The 10,400-nt window shown below is 37.4% G+C and overlaps 1 long non-coding RNA gene across 1 annotated transcript; it reads right to left on the bottom strand.

Annotated features, from left to right (window-relative positions):
* Positions 1 to 4,721: 4,721 nt before the first annotated feature.
* On the bottom strand, positions 4,722 to 6,320 carry LOC131625980 (uncharacterized). The gene is made up of 4 exons (XR_009291007.1): positions 6,072 to 6,320; positions 5,875 to 5,973; positions 5,537 to 5,620; positions 4,722 to 5,300 (listed from the first exon to the last, which is right to left on the bottom strand). It is a non-coding gene; the product is annotated as an uncharacterized LOC131625980 (long non-coding RNA).
* Between the last annotated feature and the right edge of the window lie 4,080 nt (positions 6,321 to 10,400).

Raw genomic sequence — 10,400 nt, 5'->3', positions numbered from 1 at the left:
TTTATTTTGAGTTAGGAAATTTGGTTTGGTTTGTTTTATACTTCTAATAATATCAGAAGAAAATAATAAAATAAAAGCAAGTAAAGGACTTTGTGTTAATAAGTAAAGAAAGATGTTGAGGCTTTAGGGTTCATCAACCTAATCCTATACAATTATCAATTAATTCGCAATAGAACAATCCTTTGAATCATTATCTTCACTTATCCTCAAATAAGATTCCATGTCTGCAAATCAAATTAGATAAACTTTTACCGGAATGAGATTCGATCTCTCCAAATATAAATAACAATAATAGTAATTAAGAACGATAATTATGAAAACCCAATTACAATTCCATCTCTGCAAATTGCAATTGAATCAATATAGTAACCTAGGGCAAAAGTTAAATCCTTTCTTTCGATCAAAGATTCAACGATAATTTAAGAATAAAAACAAGATTTCTTATTGATAATGAATTCAAACAATTGTTCACAGGAATTAATCAATGGTAATGTACATTCATAGGTTAACTACTACCTTAGACCCAACAAGAGGGATTTAGCTCTCCATAGACATGAAGAACACACAAGAATTAATGGAGGGACTCATCTTCATCAATGGAATGTCTTCGATTGGTAAAGAATTGGCCTTCAATTGTTATTCTTGGCTGCAATCTCAGAATGCTCTCCTAATTTCGCTCTTCACAAAGTTCTCTCACCCCTTTTTCTCTTGGAAGCTAGGGCTTTTAAACAGAATTTTTGGGCTTTTAACGCCGAGGCCGCGGCGCGGCAACGGGCTGGCGCGGCGCGCCCCTCAAACAGAGATGTTTCCGCGGCGCAAGGAAGAACTCTCGCGGCGCGACCTTTACAGAAACCAACTTTTTCCTTTGCCTTTGAGACTTCAAGCTCTCTATCCTCCTCATGTTCTTCTTAAGTTCCAATTTAGCTCAAAACCTGCAACAATAACACCCACAAGTGATTCGATTTGCTTTATACATGAACTAAACTTATTCAGTTCAATTCTTCATAAAAACCTATGGATTCATCACATTTTGCATTGGTTTGGAGACTAAATCACTTCTATTAACACCTGAATTTACCATTAATTTACTCCTAACAAACTCTCCCCAACTTAGAGTTTTGTTTGTCCCTAAACAAAATTACTTACCTCCAGCAAAGTTTACCGACAATCAAGCAACAAGTTTTTCAAAAAGTTTTTCTCAAGTGGTTCAATCCAGTAACCAAGTCAAATACTCTTCTTCTACCTGCAAACTCACAACATCCACATGAAACAAACGTTGAAAGCAAATTACCTCCAGAAGTTCAAAACACTACACAATTGTAATTGAATCAGCACTAATCACTCTCATCAAAAAGTATGATGAATAAAAGAGGGGTTAAACACTCATCCAAACAATTAAATCAACAAAGATCCATATCATACGTTCACCAAATTGCTCGCATCAAGTCTTGTGGAATCTGAGAATCAGAAGGTCTTTCTATGGTTGTAATGTGGTTTAGATTCAAAGAAAAGAAGATAATCAAGGGTTGTTCCTAATATAGGGAAGCATCCAATTCATAACTTATTTCTTTTTCTCTAAAACTCTACTTCCTTTACCTGTCCATCTTTTTTCATTCATTCGTAGCTTGATTCTTCTTTTTCACTTTTTTTTTTCCAACAATCTTTATATTCAAACGTTGTTACTTCTTTTTTTTTTTTCAAGCTACGACTTCTTTTATCTTTCACCGATTACCATAAGTACTTACTCTTCTTTTGAATGTGACTCTCCCCAACTTGGAGATCAACCTGTATTCAGATTATATGAATGCTCCCCTACTTTCTAAAAAGGTCAAAGAGAAAACACATCACCAAATTTTATGGTTGATGGTCCAAAACAAAACTTTTTATTGAGATCAAAACTCACCAGGTATTTTCCTTGGTGCATATTATGATGCTTATCTTGACCTCAGGCTCAAAGAATGGTTAGCAACGGATCACACTCTCACAGAAGCAAATAAGTTTTTTCATTGGAATAGGCTAAAAGAACTCTCAGATTCAAACAAGTGCCTAAATCACTTTCACAGATTTCCACAAACGATGCAACAAACGGTTTAGCATGATACAAACATGTCAAAATAATTGATGGTCTCCTGCATATAGTAAACAATGGAAAGCTTTCCTCACAATGGTTAAGGCTAAGCCGATCCAACAAACAATGTACCATAAAGAACTTCTGACAGTATTTACTAACACCTTAAGTTTCATTGCACACATTAAGAGTTTGAGTTCAAAAATTCATACCTGCTTTGTTACTTATTGAAAAAGAAAGTGAAACTGAAAAATTTTGAACATTCACTTCCTACCACTTTTCATACATGTTGCTTCCTTGTTGATACTTCGCTTGAGATTCTCGCTTTGTTATGGGACTACCTACTCTAACTGGGAGTACAAAAAAAACTAGAATTGAAAGAAACAACGAATTGCAATACTTAACATAAATTAACTCAAATAAAACAAGTCATAGTGACCACTGAGGTTCACTAGAGTCTAGATCAGATAAACAGAAAAAAAAACAGCAGTCTTATCATCAACCCAATTACCAACACAAAACACTTTTTCACTCAAATCTCAAACAAACATGGCATCAATATCAGCCTCAATATCCTCCTCATTCTCCTGGCCTTGGTTATCAGCCCCAGCAGTACCACCTGCATCAGCACTTGTACCAGTACCTGCATCCCCCCCAACAGGAAAAGGGTTGGTCTCCGGCCAACCACAGTAAGTGAAGTAGCTTTCCCAGGTTGGGAAAGTTCTCTCTTCAGGAGCTACAGACAGGTTCCTGAATTGTTGCTGCATAGCATCGTGCAGAAAGATCTGGGACCTCTGATTTGCTTCAAACATAGCAGAATAATAATGATGGGCTACCAGAGGGTCAAAAGGGGTTGCACTACCCTGAGGGGGTGCTGCAGAAACGGAAGGTCCAGCTGGAGGAGGATCGGTTGCTTGATCCCTGTAATATGGCTTCGCACAAAACCTGTCAATAAAAACATCATCAATAAAAGTGTTAATAACGTGATGTCCCTGGGCAGGAATTTCCACTCCGGCGTCTTTACAAAGACCCATAATCAATCCAGGTAATGGCAACACACATTTGGCATTAATGCCATGTTGTGTGTCACTCAAAGCAGCTCGTCGCAATTCCTGGGAGAGGATGAATGCGACATCAACAGAGTTTTCCGTCATGATTGTGGTTATTAAGAAAGCCACATCAAGAGGAATGGTGGTGACATGAGTCCTTGGTCGGATGTTGTAGAGGATCACCGACAGAATTCCCCTTGCTGAAACCTTTAGATCCTTCCTGTTGTAGTGAGTTGGATTCCCTTGCCGACTAAGCTCTGGTCCTCGCCCCCTAGTACAAATGTTCTCCGTCATCAGTTCCACAAAGTCGACACAATTGTTGACATTCTGCCGGTAGAAGCATTTTTCATTCTTGTCATACCCCAATTTTTGACCTAAGATACCACCTCATATCATCTGCATATGCATCATTTGCATCTCTAACAAATTGCATAGCTTGTGTTTGCTACTTGTGACTCAGCAGGATTTAATCAGGAAATCACTCATCAATACAAGTAACAATCAATTAGGGTTTTGTTCTCCCTTCATTTCAAATGAATCATCTTCATCAACAATCAACATTTGGTCCTCAGAGATCCATCTCAACAAGCTCAAAGGCTCTGAATCGACTGAATTAGGGTTTTGACTGAAGATAGCATACTCCTGACTTTTGCTCAGAGATTGACATAATGACTTGGGACATGACCTCAAGACCCCAAGTGCATCATTTTGACTTAATCCATTGGCTCATAACATCTTCTGCACAAAGATTGATCAGACAAATCCTCAGATCAGGGTTTTGAACTAGCAGGGACTGAAATCAGGGATCACATTTGGGAAACCCTAAAAACCCCCAGGAAAGTCAATCAAAGGTTTCAATCATCCTCAAATAATCCCTATGACAATATACAATGGAAATTACATCTCAATTCAAGACCTACAGTCATCAATTTCATCAGGTCGACAATTAGGGTTTTTTGACCTAATTCATTTGAACAACTGACTTTTTAATCAGGACATGGTGTCACAACTCAAACCATGGCTCAAGGTCTTCCAATAACTCAATGTGATTCATTCATTCACTCATTCTTTGCAAGATACATTCATGTTCGTGGGTGATTTCATTTTAAATGCGCCATTGCCAATTGGTTTGATTTAAGAGACTTGCTTGGAATCTATTTCTTGGTTTTTTAGGCTCATGGATTGCTCATGGTGAAGATTTGATTCATATGAATTATTTGATCATTCATGGGAATTTCATCTAAGTTGCAAAGAAAATATCATGTTTAATTCATTGTTGGAAAATTACTTCAAAAATGATTCAAGATTATGGGTTCAAGGATTTTAATTCAAGATCATTTCTAATTCATGGTGCAAGAATACATTTCAAGACTTGAAATTCAAAACTACACTACTTCAAGGATATTCCACCATTCAAAGGAATTCAAGAATTGATTCAAGACATAGAAATTGCATTTGAAATTCATTCAAGAAATATTCAAGTTTCATACAATTTCATTCAAGGATTCTAAGAGAAATTCAAGCATTTACAAATGGAGTTCTTTACATGAAAAAGTTTCAATTTTCAAATACAAAGGGACTTTATTTAAAATTCAAGAATTACATCATTTCAAAGTTCCATTCATACAAAGTTGGAATTACAAGGAATTACAAGAAAAAAACTTCAAAGACATTCTTGAATTCACTCTTGAAATCTTCAAAGTCTCCATTCTTCAAATCAATTTTCTTCATGCTTTCCTCAAGAATGATCATGTCACATGAAAAAAAGAAACAAAAAGGGGTGAGATTAGCAAAAATCCAACAAAAGAAATAATTCAAAAAAAGAAATAATTCAAGACAAAAGGAACAAAGATATTTCATGTCCACTTGCAAGAGAAAAATCTCATAAAGAATATTCTTATTCTTTATCTTATCTTGCAATGATTGAAACTTGCCAATCAAGATTACCAATTGCCAAACACTCCCTTAACTTTGCCTATAAATAGGAAGTTCTCTCATTGAAGCAAAACACACCAAAGCTACTATATTACTAGTTTTCTCACTTCTCTCTTATCATAATTTTCAAGAAGTTCCATAGTTACAAAGAAGGGAGAGGTAGTTCTTCATACCTCACTTGAAGATCTTCATCTTCAAGTCTCCCACAATCCAAAAGAGGTGTTGTGGCATCACCTTCATCAAAGAGCCTACAACAAGTTCAAAAAAAGAGATTGTTAGTTACAACAATTAATAGTTGTTTCAAACAATTATTCAAAGTTTGTTCATCTTCAAAAAATCCAAAATTCAACAATTCAACACAAAAATTCAATAACAGTAGCAACATGAACAAGCTACGGTTCTAAATCACTCAAGAACAACAATTCAAAACTGAATTCTAAACAACACGACATCAATATTTCAGAAGCAGAAATCGTGAACATACCACAGCAATTAATCCGGCGAAAAACTCCTTGCCGGTAAGTCTCTCTTCCTTCACTCTCAATATTTCATTTAACCATTGTTGTACCTGCAGCAAGTTGAAAATTCAGCATCAAACAACAAGTCACAAACGGTTCAGCACCACAACAAATTCGCAAAGAAAAAATTCATCATAACAACAACATAGCAGCAGTTCAAACTTGCAATTCACAATCAACAGCAATTCAAAGGGATTCGCAACAACAATCCAGTTCAGAATCACTACGGCAACTAAATTCAAAATGCAACAATAACAATAACAAGCTTGCGGATTTTCGGTGGCAGGAGTAATCAAAGACGTACCTCAACACAAAATCCGGCGAACACCTCCTCGCCGTAGGTAAGCTTTCTCATTTTCACTTCCAAAGTTACCATTAAATTATTGCTGTGAATATGTTATACCTGTGAATTGTTTGAAAACCGAAAGCCCATAAACATAGGAAATAGCATAATTTATCATAGTGGTACTGTTAAATCAAAGTGAAAGTAAAAGATGATACCCGGATTTTTTCCTTCTGTTTCTCCTCCATGGCCGCCGTAAAACCGAGTTGCCATTGTTGTTCAGAGCAAACTCGCAAGAGGGATAAAAAGAAACGAAAGAGAGTTTTGTTTCTGCTGTTGTTGTGTTCGTTTCATTGGAGAAACCGAGAGTACCGTGAGAGAAACCGAGAAAGTGAGGCAAGTTTTTGGTGGTTGTTGTTTCTCTGTTTTTTCCAGAAAACATCGTGAAAGAGAGAAAGAGAAAAGAGGCTGCCTCTTTGTTTTGTTTTAGGGTTTTTTAGAACCCAGCAGCTTACATTAAGAGAGGCGGATCCGGGTCACCCTGACCCGACCCGGTCCGGCCCATTCTTTTTTTTTTAATTATTTTCAGCTTAAGTCAATTTTGGGCTGCACCCCCAATTTGTTTTTCAACACCCCCTGGCCCATTCAATTAAGTTTTTTTTTACTAATTCTCTTTTAATCTTTTCTATAATTATTTTAATGAGATTTAGTATTTAATATAGGATTTTATTTTCTTCTCTAATCCTTATTAAAAACTCCAACAAAAAAAATACTTTAGATACATATTTGATTTTATGTTCTCTAATTATTTTCCTCTTTCATGAAAAATCACAAAAAAATATCTTTTCTTAGATTAATTTTGTTTGAATTTATCATTTTCATATTATCTTGTGTAGTTAATCATTTAAATTTTTATTTGATTATATCACTTGAATTTTCTCACTTCATCCGAGACTTCGAGATTATTTCTCTGTTGTCTTTTGGATTTGTCTGTTTTGTTTGGTCTTCCATTTGCTGTAGAATTCCATAAACAATTACTGGATGATCATGGAATGCTGAAAGCTATGAGCTTACTCGACGTTTCTTTTCTACTGGTGTGGATGCTTAACTGTTTAAATCCTAATTTATTCCAAGCACACCACTTGAGGATCACGGTAACACCTCAAACTCAGAAATTCAATTTTCTCATTCTTCGAGGTAAGCCTAAAACTCAATCAACTGTTTTCACAACAGTAATCAATTCACTTTCAAATCACCCATTGTTTTTCAAAACAGTGGGGCCTCTCGAATATTAGAGAGTATAAGTCCCTTTCGTTTTTCTTTGTACAGTTTTTGTTTTAACAGAAAACTTTTTCCAAATAAACTTCCAAACAGTTTTTTTTAACAAACAAATCTTTCAACTCTTTTTTTAAAACCATCCACCATGTTTTATGAAAATAAAACATGGGCCTCTCGAATATTAGAGAGTATAAGACCCACTCCTTTTTCTTTTTACACAGTCTTTTTATTCAAAATAAATAAACTTTCTTTCAGAACAAACTTTCAAACCGTTTTTCAAACAATGCGACTGTAAATAAAACGATCAACCATGTTTTGTAAATAAAACACGGGCCTCCACGTAGGTATAAGTCCCAAGCCCCTTTTGTACATACCCATTCCAGTACATGAAATTAGGTATTTCATTGTACGCCTTTTGTACATATCTCAATCAATGCGTTTTTAAAACTTTGAATAACAAACCAAAAATGAAGGTTTTCTTTAAATCTTCCCAAAAAAATATACCATGGGCCTCCATGTAGGTATAAGTCCCGAGCCCCTTTGTAAATACCTGTTTACATAGCTTTGAATAAATTCAAGTGGACCTCTCCCCGAGTGTGAGTCCCGAGCCCTGTGTATACAAATGGATCATGCTTACAGGTATATTTCCTTCATAAACTCCATTATATACACACACTTTGTCATATATGTATAACTGTTCATATTTGTTCATGTACTTGTTCATATTTGTTCGTACTTGTTCATACTTGTGATTGTGTTATATGCTTATTCAACTTAGTACAACACTAGGTTCCCCATAGCCTCCTATTGGGCTTCGTGCAAAGAATCTCCACTAGTTTAGGTTAGGACATAGAGTATGGTTTCCCGGTGAAATCGCTCTAAGAGCTCAAACCAACTATACCATGCCTCCCCTTGGGCTTTGTACAAACGAGTGTCCCTCCCATAGCCTCCTCTTGGGCTTACAATGCAAGGATCCCGGATTGTCCCTCCCATAGCCTCCTCTTGGGCTTACAATGCAAGGACCCTCGGATAGCCTCCTCTTGGGCTTCGTACAAGGACCCACGGGCTTCTTATAAGCATCCCCAATATCCAAAACAAATACCCTAGGAGATTAGACATTTTTCATCTCTATGCTAGGAGTATCTCTTTTATATCATCACAAACAATCAATCAATCAAACTTTTTCTTGCCACAAGGCTGGCTAATCAATCCAACTTTTTCTTGCCACAAGGCTGGCTAATCAATCAAACTGTTTTACCACCGTACTGGATGATTAATCAAAGTTTTTGTCACAAGGCTGACTTCATTGAAACTTTTGCCACAAGGCTGGCTGATTAATCAAAGTTTTTGTCACAAGGCTGACTTCATTAAAACTTTTGCCACAAGGCTGGTTAAACAAACAAAAACATCTTTATCATTCTAAGCACCCTAAGTGGCATGGCCCCGGGCTTATAATGAAAAGATTTTTAAACAAAATCAAACAGATGTATGTGATGATATAGATTAGATACATCTAGCATTTAGACGACATTTGTCTATTTTTCTTTGCTTCCACTAGCATAAGTGGGAACTACGATTGCTCTGACTTTCTCAACATCCCTTTGAGAATACGTAGGCACAAGGTCGTATCCTTGGCGAGCAAAACTTCTCTCTCAAACCACTCAAACCTTAGCACCCGTAGACCCCGAGCTACAGATGCTCTGATTCCCTTTAGGGGATATGTATGCAGAGGATCGCGATGATCTTTGCGAGCATAATCAAACAAACACCTTAGGTCCCACCTATTTCACAAGAACCTCCACCACAACAAGAATGGAATAAACAAAACAAAGAAACCTATAGAGTACTATAGATACGTTGGGTGCTAATACCTTCCCTTCGTATAACCAACCCTCTTACCCGGAATCTCTCCCCCACTTTTAGGTTATTGCAGCTTTTTTCCTTTTCCTTCTTTGGAAATAATAAAAAGTTTGGTCGAAACAAAGAAAAATCATTTTTTTTGAGCACTCGAGCCCAAAGAAGGCATCAGGTGTCTCATCCCACAAAAAGAGGCACAAAAACGATTTTTCGCCCGCGACAATTCTCACCCAATTGGAGTGGTTCCCCTAAGAATTCACTGATTGACTCTCTGTCAAACGCCACAGTTTTGCCTCTTACATAGGACTGATAAGAGTAAGCGACAGATTCATCAGTAGTCTTGATTGCATTGGCATAAAATTCCTTGACTATGTCATAGTCAATCACTGTGTGTGGTTCAAACACTTTTTCCCAATTCCTGTTTTCCAGAAAACCCCACATATTAGCATAAGGAGCATCTTCATCTCCCCGAGGTACAACAACTTTTTCAGCCAAGATGGTTCTCGAGCCCAGAATCTTGAACCTGTCGGCTTGAGCCCGACCTAAAAACTTCTCGGATTGGTTGCCCGTAGCACGGGATCCGCGAGGACCTGAGCTTGTTGACTTTGTGCGTACTCTCTTGTCTGGGTGCATCTGCAATGATCTCAACAAAAGACAAAGCAGCAGAAAAAAAAATCAGAACAGGAAATTTTAAGAAAAACTCTCCAGTCGCGGCGCGGCTGCGGTTCCCCGCGGCGCGGCTGCGGCGTATCTGAAACTCTTCCCTGCCTGGGGTCTGTGTTTGGATCCCCAATATTGCTGAATAGACCAGGATACAGCATTTGCACAACAATTTGATGTCACCTACCCTAGGGTTTTGCTTAAATGCGACTAGATTCCTCCTACCTAAGATTTAGGGTTCTTTGCAGAGAAAGAACTTATTAGCACACAAGAGTGAAAAAGGAGGGACATACCTTATTGAGGATTGATTGATGATAGGATTTGGAACGAAGATGAACGAGAGTGAACCAGAGTGTGAGATTTCGCTCTATGAGTGTGGTTGAGTTTTAAAAGAGAGAAAGGGGGGAACTGAGCAGTTTCCAAATAAACTGAATATATTATTCTTTTCGCAAAACCGCGGCGCGCAAGGTTACCCCCGCGACGCGCAAATATCTCTGTTTGGCGTCGCAGCGCGCACATTATGCCCGCGGCGCGGTCCTTTTAAAATTTTGAACTTTTTTTGCTGCTTGTTTCCCCACTTCCCTCTTTTGTAACTTCCCTTGTGCTGATGGCACTGATTGATGATAACCCATATAAAGATAAAAATTGAAATTAAAAGAAAATTAAAATGAAAGATGCTTACTCTGTTGGGTTGCCTCCCAACAAGCGCTTCGTTTAACGTCGCATGGCTCGACGGTTAAACTCCTTTGACT

The sequence above is a fragment of the Vicia villosa genome, unplaced genomic scaffold (genome assembly GCF_029867415.1).
Source record: "Vicia villosa cultivar HV-30 ecotype Madison, WI unplaced genomic scaffold, Vvil1.0 ctg.000253F_1_1, whole genome shotgun sequence".
Lineage (NCBI taxonomy): Eukaryota > Viridiplantae > Streptophyta > Magnoliopsida > Fabales > Fabaceae > Vicia > Vicia villosa.
Note: the sequence above shows the minus strand (reverse complement) of the source record. Positions and strands in the feature narration are given on the sequence as shown.